At 40.3% G+C, this 9,319-nt stretch overlaps 1 long non-coding RNA gene across 2 annotated transcripts in view; it reads left to right on the top strand.

The window, feature by feature from the left end:
* Positions 1-9,319, top strand: part of LOC130454669 (uncharacterized) — a 35,529-nt gene that overhangs the window by 741 nt on the left and 25,469 nt on the right. The gene's annotated exons all lie outside the window — the stretch shown is intronic.

The following is a 9,319-nucleotide window of genomic DNA, read 5'->3' as shown; positions in this document are numbered from 1 at the left end:
TTTTATTTGAATTTTTTAATTTAATTTATTAATTTAGAATATTTTTCCCTGGTTACATTATTCATGTTCTTTCCCTCCTCTCTTCCCAGCCCCCTCCTATAGCCAAGAAGCAATTCCACTGGGTTTTACATGTGTCATTGATCAAGACCTATTTCCATATTATTAATATTTGCACTAGAGTGATCACTCAGAGTCTACATTCCCAATCATATCCCCATTGCACCATGTGATCAAGCAATTGTTTTTCTTCTGTGTTTCTGCTCCCACAGTTCTTCCTCTGAATGTGGATAGCATCTTTCTCATAAGTCCTCAGAATTGTCCTGGATCATTGCACTGTTGCTAGTAGAGAAGTCCATTATATTGGATTGTACCACAGTGTATCAGTCTCTGTGTATAATGTTCTACTGGTTCTGCTCCTTTAACTCTACATCAATTCATGGAGGTCTTTCCAGTTCCCATGGAATTCCTCCACTTTATTATTCCTTTGAGCACAATAGTATTCCATCTCCACCAGATACCACAATTTCTCCAGCCATTCCCCAATCAAAGAGAATCCCCTCATTTTCCAATTTTTTGCCACCACAAAGAGTGAGGCTATAAATATTTTTGCACAAATCTTTTTCCTTATGATCTCTTTGAGGTTGTGCAGGTGGAAAATTTGTCACACCTGGGCTACATTCCCAGCATCCTTTTAAGTTACATCCTCATTTTACATAAGGATGTTTGGGAGATAAATTTGTCTGAAAGACACACACTGCAGTCTTTGAATATATGTATATATAAAATAATGTCATTCCTTTGTTGTTGATCAATTCTCTTTTTGGAGGTGAACATAGACAAGTCATTCTTCTAACAGTATTTCCATTGCCAGCACATGGTAGGTGTTTAATCAGTGTTTAATGACTAATATTTGCTCTTCATCCCTTAATTAGCTTGTGTCCTGGCATGACCAGAAGTAGTTGACTCAAAGATATATACTTTGTGAGGTTGCTACTTTCTTCTTTATCTTCCCAATGAGTGGTAAGGACATAATTTCTTCCCCTTTCCTCTTCTTTCAGCTCTATACTACCCTGTCTGTCAAAAGCAAAAGGGAACTTGAAGCTCTAAAATCTGTTAGGGAGTTACCCAGATGTGAATGACATTTCTTAGTCCCTCTCCTTCAGCACTGGGAGACCAAAGGGTTTGCCTGCTAGTCTCCCTTCCCAGGGCAGAGAATTCAATCAGAGTGGGGAGGAATTATTCCCACCATCTTTCATCAGTGAGGTGTTGGAAACAGGGAAGTGCTTGGCTGGGGGTGTCATAAGCTGTTGACTTATTATTCCCTTGATTTCCCAGCCTTGGCTCATTTTAGTAAATTGCCTTTCATTTTGACTAGGGACATGAAGTCTAAGTCATTTTATTAACATACTAGGTCAAAAAAGATGTAAGGAGTTGCCAGTAGGATGAGAACAAAATGAATTACTTGCATAGCTTATAGAGCCTGAACATAATGGGAAAAGCAGATTCCCCAAAAGGAATTGAATCTTCACCCCATTCTAAATACAATATAAATATCAGCTGTCTTTATCTTCTTGTTGGTCAGTCATTTCAGTCATGTCCTACTCTTTATGACCCCACTTTGGGGTTTTCTTGGCAGAGACATTGGAGTGGTTTGCCACTTACTTCTCCAGATAATTTTACAGACGAGGAAACTGAGGCAAACAGAGTTTGGTGATTCGGCCAGAATCACACAGCTAGTGAGTGTCTGAGACTCCAGATCAAGGGCATTGGGCCACCTGGGAACATATACAGAACTGAGAGAGTAAGAAAAAGTAGAAAAAAATCACCTCCTGTCACCAACAGAGATCAAGGCTGACTGGAAAAAGCAAGCTGCCCAGGAGAATGAAGGAGCCCTGCGTCAGCCCCCACATTCCACCTCCGCTCTTTCCCATATGCTTCCATGGGCTCAGCCAGGATCCTGATGGGACCCGGGACAGAGAGAGCCAGCTGGCTTGAGCCCTCCCCCTCTGCTCTTTCACCTCTTCGGATCCAACACACTGCCCATTCTCCTGCTGAGGCCAGACGTCCCTTAGTCTGGCTGCCCTGGACATCTGTACTGCAAAGGAGCAGTAAAAAGACTGCAAAGAGCCCCCACCCGCAGCCCTTGGCAGTACGTCAGTCCCTCACGCAGTCTGCGAGCAGGAACTGGGGGAAATGCAACAGAGCGTGCAAAAGAAATAACTGGGTCAGTTTTCAGCTTCTTCCTGGAAGGTTTTGGGGCTCCGCTTTCCAGTTCCTGCTACAGTCCGCCCTTGCCTTCCTTCTTCATTTCAGTAACAGGCTTTCCCGACGCTGGACAAATCCAAGTCCCAAAAGGCAGCAGACAGTGCGCCTGCCCATTCGAGACCAAAGAACCTTCCAGTCCATTCCCCCAAGGAGGAAGCCCGCCACTGGGGACAAGTGCAGGGTCTGGGTGCTAGACTGCCTGGCTGAGAAGAAACCCCCATTCGGTTCCTGCCGACGCTCTATCTTTATCAACCAGGGCCATCGAAGCTTGTCTGAGAATGCTGGGAGCCATCAGACTCACAAGCCACACGTATCCAGGGACTTGGTTTCAGGCACATGTCAGTGGAACGACAGGCTTGATTTATTTGGTTCATTGAAAACTCAACTCACAGATTCAACAATAAAGCTAAAAATGAGGCTGGAGTAGCAGGATCAGGAGAACCAAAGGGCCAGATGTATTCAAGAAATAATTATAACAACTGACGTTCACTGAATACATTACAATGGCAAAGTACAAAGTACAAAATCCATTATCCCATGTGAGCCTCACAGTGATCCTGTGAGTATAAATGAGGAAACTGAGGGCACTTTTTCAGGAAGGAAGGAAGGAAGGAAGGAAGGAAGGAAGGAAGGAAGGAAGGAAGGAAGGAAGGAAGGAAGGAAGGAAGGAAGGAAGGAAGGAAGGAAGGAAGGAAGGAAGGAAGGAAGGAAGGAAGGAAGGAAGGAAGGAAGGAAGGAAGGAAGGAAGGAAGGAAGGAAGGAAGGAAGGAAGGAAGGAAGGAAAATAAGTCATTATAGTTAGAAATGAATGCATTTAATATCTCTACTCTCCTGCATTTTTTGTGCATCCCTAGTAAGTGGTTAATTTTTGTAAGGCAGCCAATACAAAACTGGGAAATTGTGTATTTTTTATAATTCTCATTCAGTAATCATCCTAGATCTATCAGATAGATACATTGCACTTATTATGTACCAGGAATTATACTTAGCCCTATAATATCTAACTTTTCTAAAATTCTTTTCAGATTCTTAACTTTTTCCTGGTATATCTTTTGGTTGAATTAGTCTGTGTCTGAAAGGGGTACATTAAGGTCCTCCACAATTATTGTTTTGTTACTTTCCTTATAATTTAATTAGCTTTTCTTTTTCTTTTTAACCTTCTCTCTTAGAATCAATAAATACTGTGTATTGGTTCCAAGGCAAAAGAATGGTAATGGCTAGTGTATAAGTGAAGAAGCATGGGCAAAGACAAAAAGTTGGATTTGCAAAAGCAATGAGAGCTCAGAACTTTTGGAATACACAAATCATCAGAGGAGGGGAGACTGTTCCAATGGAACCTTGAAGGAAGGCAGTTAGGACTCCAGCTGCCTGGGAAAGGACTTGGCTGTTGCTACCTGAAGGTAGAAGACAGACCTCCTTCATCTCCTCTCTGGCCATTGCCTTCTACCTATACTGTGAGCTGAAGAGATATTAGGTCTTGCCCAGAAGACACTTGTTAGCAGTGTTATCTACCCTTAGGGGAAGATATTTTTGTTTTTCTGAATTGACTTTATTTCAAAGCCTTCAATCAACAAAATAATTTAGAATTAGGGAGACCCTAATTTCCTTCTTTCCCCAACCTCATCCTACCCCCTCTCCCCAAAGAATAAAAGATCCTTTAGTTAAAGTACTAGTTTGTAGAATTGGTTATTAGTGGGAAAAGTCACAACTTAACATCCGTGAGAAAATCTTCCTCCAGACAGTTGGGAAAGAAGAAACAGGAAGTAGTATAGAGGAGGGGCTCAAGATTCAGTCTCTTTCTTTTACTTCCTGGTGCAACATCTTTAAATTTCTCTACACTATAATTCACCAAGTTTTCATTCTCTAGTACACTAGGCAGTGGAGGTTAAATGACTTGCCCAGCACACAGCTAGGAAATGTTTGTGGTTAGATTTAAGTCCAGGACTTCCCATCTCTAGGCTTGATTCTCAACCTACTGAGCCACCTAGTTGCCCCCTAGTTCTTTTATTATATATTTAGACTCTATTCCATTTGGTGAAAATACATATATATCTAATATTAATATAACAACAGCTAACATTGGTAGAGTGCTTACTGTATGCTCAGCACTGTACTCAGAGCATTAAAATTATTATCTCATTTTATCCTCAGAGCAACCCTAAGATATAGGTACTATTATTATCCCATTTTATAGATGAGGAAACTGAGGCAGGGGTTAAGTGACTTGCCCAGAGTCACTCACCTAGTAAATATCTGAGGCAATATTTGAACTCTAGTCTTTCTGACTCCACATTCAGGTCTCTATCCACTGTACTACCTAATATCATTATCTATGTTGTCTTTAAGCATAATGTAGTTTCCTTGCTTATTTCTATTTACTTTGTCAATTTTTATTTTATCTGCCTTTTGTAAAAAATAAATAATGAAGTGTTTAAAGCATTGGGTCAAAGTTTTAAGTGTATTTCTGATAAAAGAACATAGAGCTCCATTCTGATATTTAACCCATTCTGTCACCTTCCTCCATTTTGTGGGTAAATTCTTCCCAATTCACATTCCTGGATCCAAATGTTCATTGGTTTTTATCCCATCATATTGAACAATAGTATTTTTTCTCATCTTATCACCTGACTAACCTTTTCCTTTTATAAGGAAAAAGTGGTAAAAGAAAGAAATTGGAATTAACAATCATTATCTATAATTGCAGTGTTCCAGTTCTACTTTGCCCTTTTTCTCTTTACCCAGACTTAAATTGCGAGGTCTAATTCCGTCTTTCATTTAAACTGGCCGTGTCCTGTTTTATAATCCTTCCCTACAGCTGAAGTTTATTTTGCTTATGACTATTTCCTTTCTAATTCCATTTTCTTAAACCTTCCTCTTCCTTTCTCCGTATACCCACACATTTCCTTATGGATTTTAGGATATTTCAGTATTATACTTTGGGTATGTTCAACCTTCCTTTCCCCCATTCAGATGAGAGAGAAGTTCATGAGATAATCAGTCACCCTATCACTCTTCCTCATTTTCTTCCTCGTGCATCCTTTTTCCTCTCTTTTTTTTCTTTACTTTCTTAAATCAAACAAAACAGAACAAAATTCCATCCAGACCCTGAGTTTATCTTCATGGTCTTCTTTTGGCTCTTAGAAATGGAGTTTTAAAGACATACACAATGATTTCTTTCTGCTCCCCTCCTTAAAAATACAAGTATATGACAATTACTTAGCCCCTTGGAATGACAATAACATAATTAGTTTTTCTTGGTTGTTCTTGTTTTATTTGTATTTCAAAGATTCTATCCAGCTGTAGTTTTCTCAACAGGCTTGTGTGAAAGTCCTTTATTCTATTTAAAATCCATTTTTTCCTGTGGAATCATACTCAGAAAGTTTTGCATTATAAATTACTCTTGAATATAAACCCTTTACTATTGCCTTTTGGTATATCATATTTAAATATTTCTTTTGCCTTTAGAGTAGTTGCTGCTGTCTTCTATGATTCTGACTCCTTGATATCGAGTCAATTCTTTAAATATACTTACGTTTTTCTTTCACTAGTATAAAAATATTATGATATATGAATAATGTTAAATAACTGTATGTTTTAAATGTCATATCAATAATTGGAATATTATTCATACTTTCTTCAATAGCACTGGTCTGAAATAATTGCTGGTCTTTTTTTTTTTTTAAACCCTCACCTTCTGTCTTAGAGTCAATACTATGTATTGGCTCCAAGGCAGAAGAGTGGCTAGGCAATGGGGGTTAAGTGACTTGCCCAGGGTCACACAGCTGGGAAGTATCTGAGGCCATATTTGAACCTAGGACCTCCTGTCTCTAGGCTTGGTTCTCAATCCACTGAGCTACCCAGCTGCTCCCAATTACTGGTATTAAAGTCAGGAGAGACCATGTCCTCCTTGGAGTCTCTGACACAAATAGAATGACCATAGATAGGTAAATCACATCCCTATTCTGTACCTCAGTTTCCTTATCTATAAAATATCCAGAATGCTTCCCTTGTAACATTATTCTGTGGCTCAAAGGAGAGTATCTGTAAATAATTTTGCAGGTCTTATAATCCTCTAGAAATATCAGTCACAATTGTTATGCTCTAAAACCAGAGGTGTAGTCAGATACAAATGGCGACACTAGTCGATACAGGCTCCATATTGCCTGAAGTATAAAAATGTTACCTATGTTTTATTGCATTTTATTTTTAGTGTTAAATATTTCCCAATTACATTTTCATCCATATATCTGATGTTTCTGCTCTGAAACCCACACAAATGTCAGGAGAATAAGCAAAGAAAGACAAACAAAAGGCGTTATACGGGGCAGCTGAGTAGCTCAGTGGATTAAGAGTCAGGCCTAGAGACTGGAGGTCCTAGGTTCAAATCTGGCCTCAGACACTTCCCAGCTGTGTGACCCTGGGCAAGTCACTTGACCCCCATGGCCTAGCCCTTACCATCTTCTGCCTTAGAGCCAATACACAGTATTGACTCCAAGATGGAAGGTAAGGGTTTAAAACAAACAAACAAACAAAGGCGTTATAGGTAGGAAATGGCATAGATATCTGAGGGCAGACACAAAAGCTTAGGCACCACATTGTAGATGAAAATCCCACTTGTGCTTTCTTCAGGTGTTTATTTATCCAAATCCTAATGTCTACGCTATGGGATACTCAGAGATACAAATAAGAAGTCAGCTAATTATCAGCATGAATTTGGGCTAGAAAAGACCTCAGAGGCTGTCCAGTATAATCCAACACCTCTGTCTGACAGAAAGACTGAGAATGGTAAGCCACTTGTCTAGGGATATCAGAATTAGGATTTGAACTCAGGTCTTCCTGACTTCAAGGCTATCAATTTCTCCACTCTATCACCAGGCAGCCTGAACAAAAGTAAGTCAGATACCATGTCATGACTTAAAGGAGTTCAATTTTGAATAAGAAATTTGTATCATTGAATGAATTTCTTTCAGTCAAGGCCACACATGAAATGGAGCCGCCATTTTATAACTCCTTAGTTGGGGTGGCTTTAAGGAGTGAGGGGAATTGTTTTTTTTTTCCCAAGTCCTTTAGTAGGAGAGGAAGAAAGCTTGGAAGAACCTGAGGAAGAAGGAACTTGCACCTGGAGATTCAATAGCAATGGTTTCAGGTGAAAGGAGTAACAGGAAAGGTACTAGTGAAGAACAGAAAGGTAAGTCTATATCTAGAAGGGACCTCAAAATCCCTCTAGCTCAACTCCCTCATTTTACAGATGAAAAAACTGAGGCCCAGAGAGATTAAGGAACTTGTTCAAGGTCACTCAGGTAGTGGAGCATCAGAGGTGATTTTTGAACCTGAGACCTCCACTACCTGCCCTCAATCACAGCCACCCACCCCCATATTTCATTAAAATAAAAGCACAAGAAAGAGATTTGCAGATCTCTGTAAAACAACGGTTATGAATACACTCTAAGTACAGCATGATTCTCTCTCTTGCTTTACTATGTGTCAAAGCCAGTGTGTGGTTAATGATGTGGAAACAGAGCAGCCAAAGGGGGGGAAATTCTTACCAAAGGAGCCTTCATTTTCTCTTCACTTCCCAATTATTCCTATATTTACTCGTGTCGACTGAGTTATAAATGTTCATACAAAAACAGCCTGACTAGAGCACCAGCGTCAGAGTCAGGGAAAATGGGTTCAAATTCTGTCCCTGACACATACTCTAAGTGTAAGCTGGTAAAAGTCATTTAAAACCATCTGCTGCTATCTACCTTTCCTCAGAACCTTCATCGTCTGGATTGTTCTTCTGTGCTCCCAATATGCCTTGCCCTTCCATCGAGCTAGAGGCAGGCACCATCTGTGGCTACCTAAATCTCCTTGGAACCTACTTTGCCCCTACCCAGTACCCTCTATGCAAATACCCCTTCCTTCTCAGTTCTAAGCCAACTCTACCTGAGGATAAATCCCTGTGACAATGATAACCTAACGGGACTCATTGCGCAGTTAATTGACAGATTTCCACCCCATCCTAGTAATTCTGAAAGCCCAGTTGCTATTGTTCAAACCTATTCTCCAGTGCCTGCTCCCTTATTTCCATTTGCTTCAACCCAACATCTCCATCCTTCCCTTCTCAAACTAGTCAGCCCTTCTATGGACTACTTACTCCATAGACGACAAACTAAATTTCAGCGTAAGCCTTTGCTTTTCTTGCTCCTTCCATTTTCTTTTACTCATTGAACTCTGGCTCTCTCCTGATGACACAGCTTCCTTGGCTATTCTTTCCAACACTGGTTGCACTTTCACTCATTTATTCAGACTTACTGGACAGAGTGGGGTTGTTGGATTATTCCCTGTTCCTCAGTGCCATTTCTAGGCTCTCCTTCTACCACCATCCTCAGTAACCCTTCCTCCTTAGCGGTTCATTCAGTCCATACTTATCACTCATGTTGATGCTGGTTACTTGTTGTCCAAAGACTTGTAAGACGCTGTCCTTCTTTACTCAATGAGTTCAATGTCTAGCTCAGTCTTTCTCTCTTCCCCAATTTCTCCCTTCATCTTAGGAAATTTAAACATGGCTATTGAGACTCCCTCAAATACTCTAATCTCCCAATTTCCTAACTCACTCATTCCCCATGACCCCCTCTTGATCTTGCTGCCACTCCCAAATATTCCATTTCTAAATTTATGAACCCTGAAAACCCTTCGTCTGATCATAATCTGTCTCTAACTTCTATCTCCAAAGTCTATTCATCTTCCCTCTCCAACCCCTAATCCCTCAGTTCTGTCCTATGTTATCACTCTTGCATTTGCTACACTCTTTTCCAGTTGAGCTCTTTGCTCTCCTCTCAAGTCCCTCACCCCTTTATCCTATATATCTTTCCCTTCTAAACTGCTACCTTGGATTACTCCCATCCTTTACTTCCATTGCTCCTACATATGTATTGCTGAATTAAATTGGAGAAAAGCATGAATCCATACTGACTGGATCCACTGTATAACCTCAACTGGGCATTCATCACAGCAAGCCATTTCTTTTACACCTCCCTAATTAACTCATCCCACTCACAACAGTGGTTCT

The sequence above is a fragment of the Monodelphis domestica genome, chromosome 5, assembly GCF_027887165.1.
Source record: "Monodelphis domestica isolate mMonDom1 chromosome 5, mMonDom1.pri, whole genome shotgun sequence".
NCBI classification, from domain to species: Eukaryota; Metazoa; Chordata; class Mammalia; order Didelphimorphia; family Didelphidae; genus Monodelphis; species Monodelphis domestica.
This window is presented reverse-complemented; position numbering and strand designations above follow the sequence as displayed.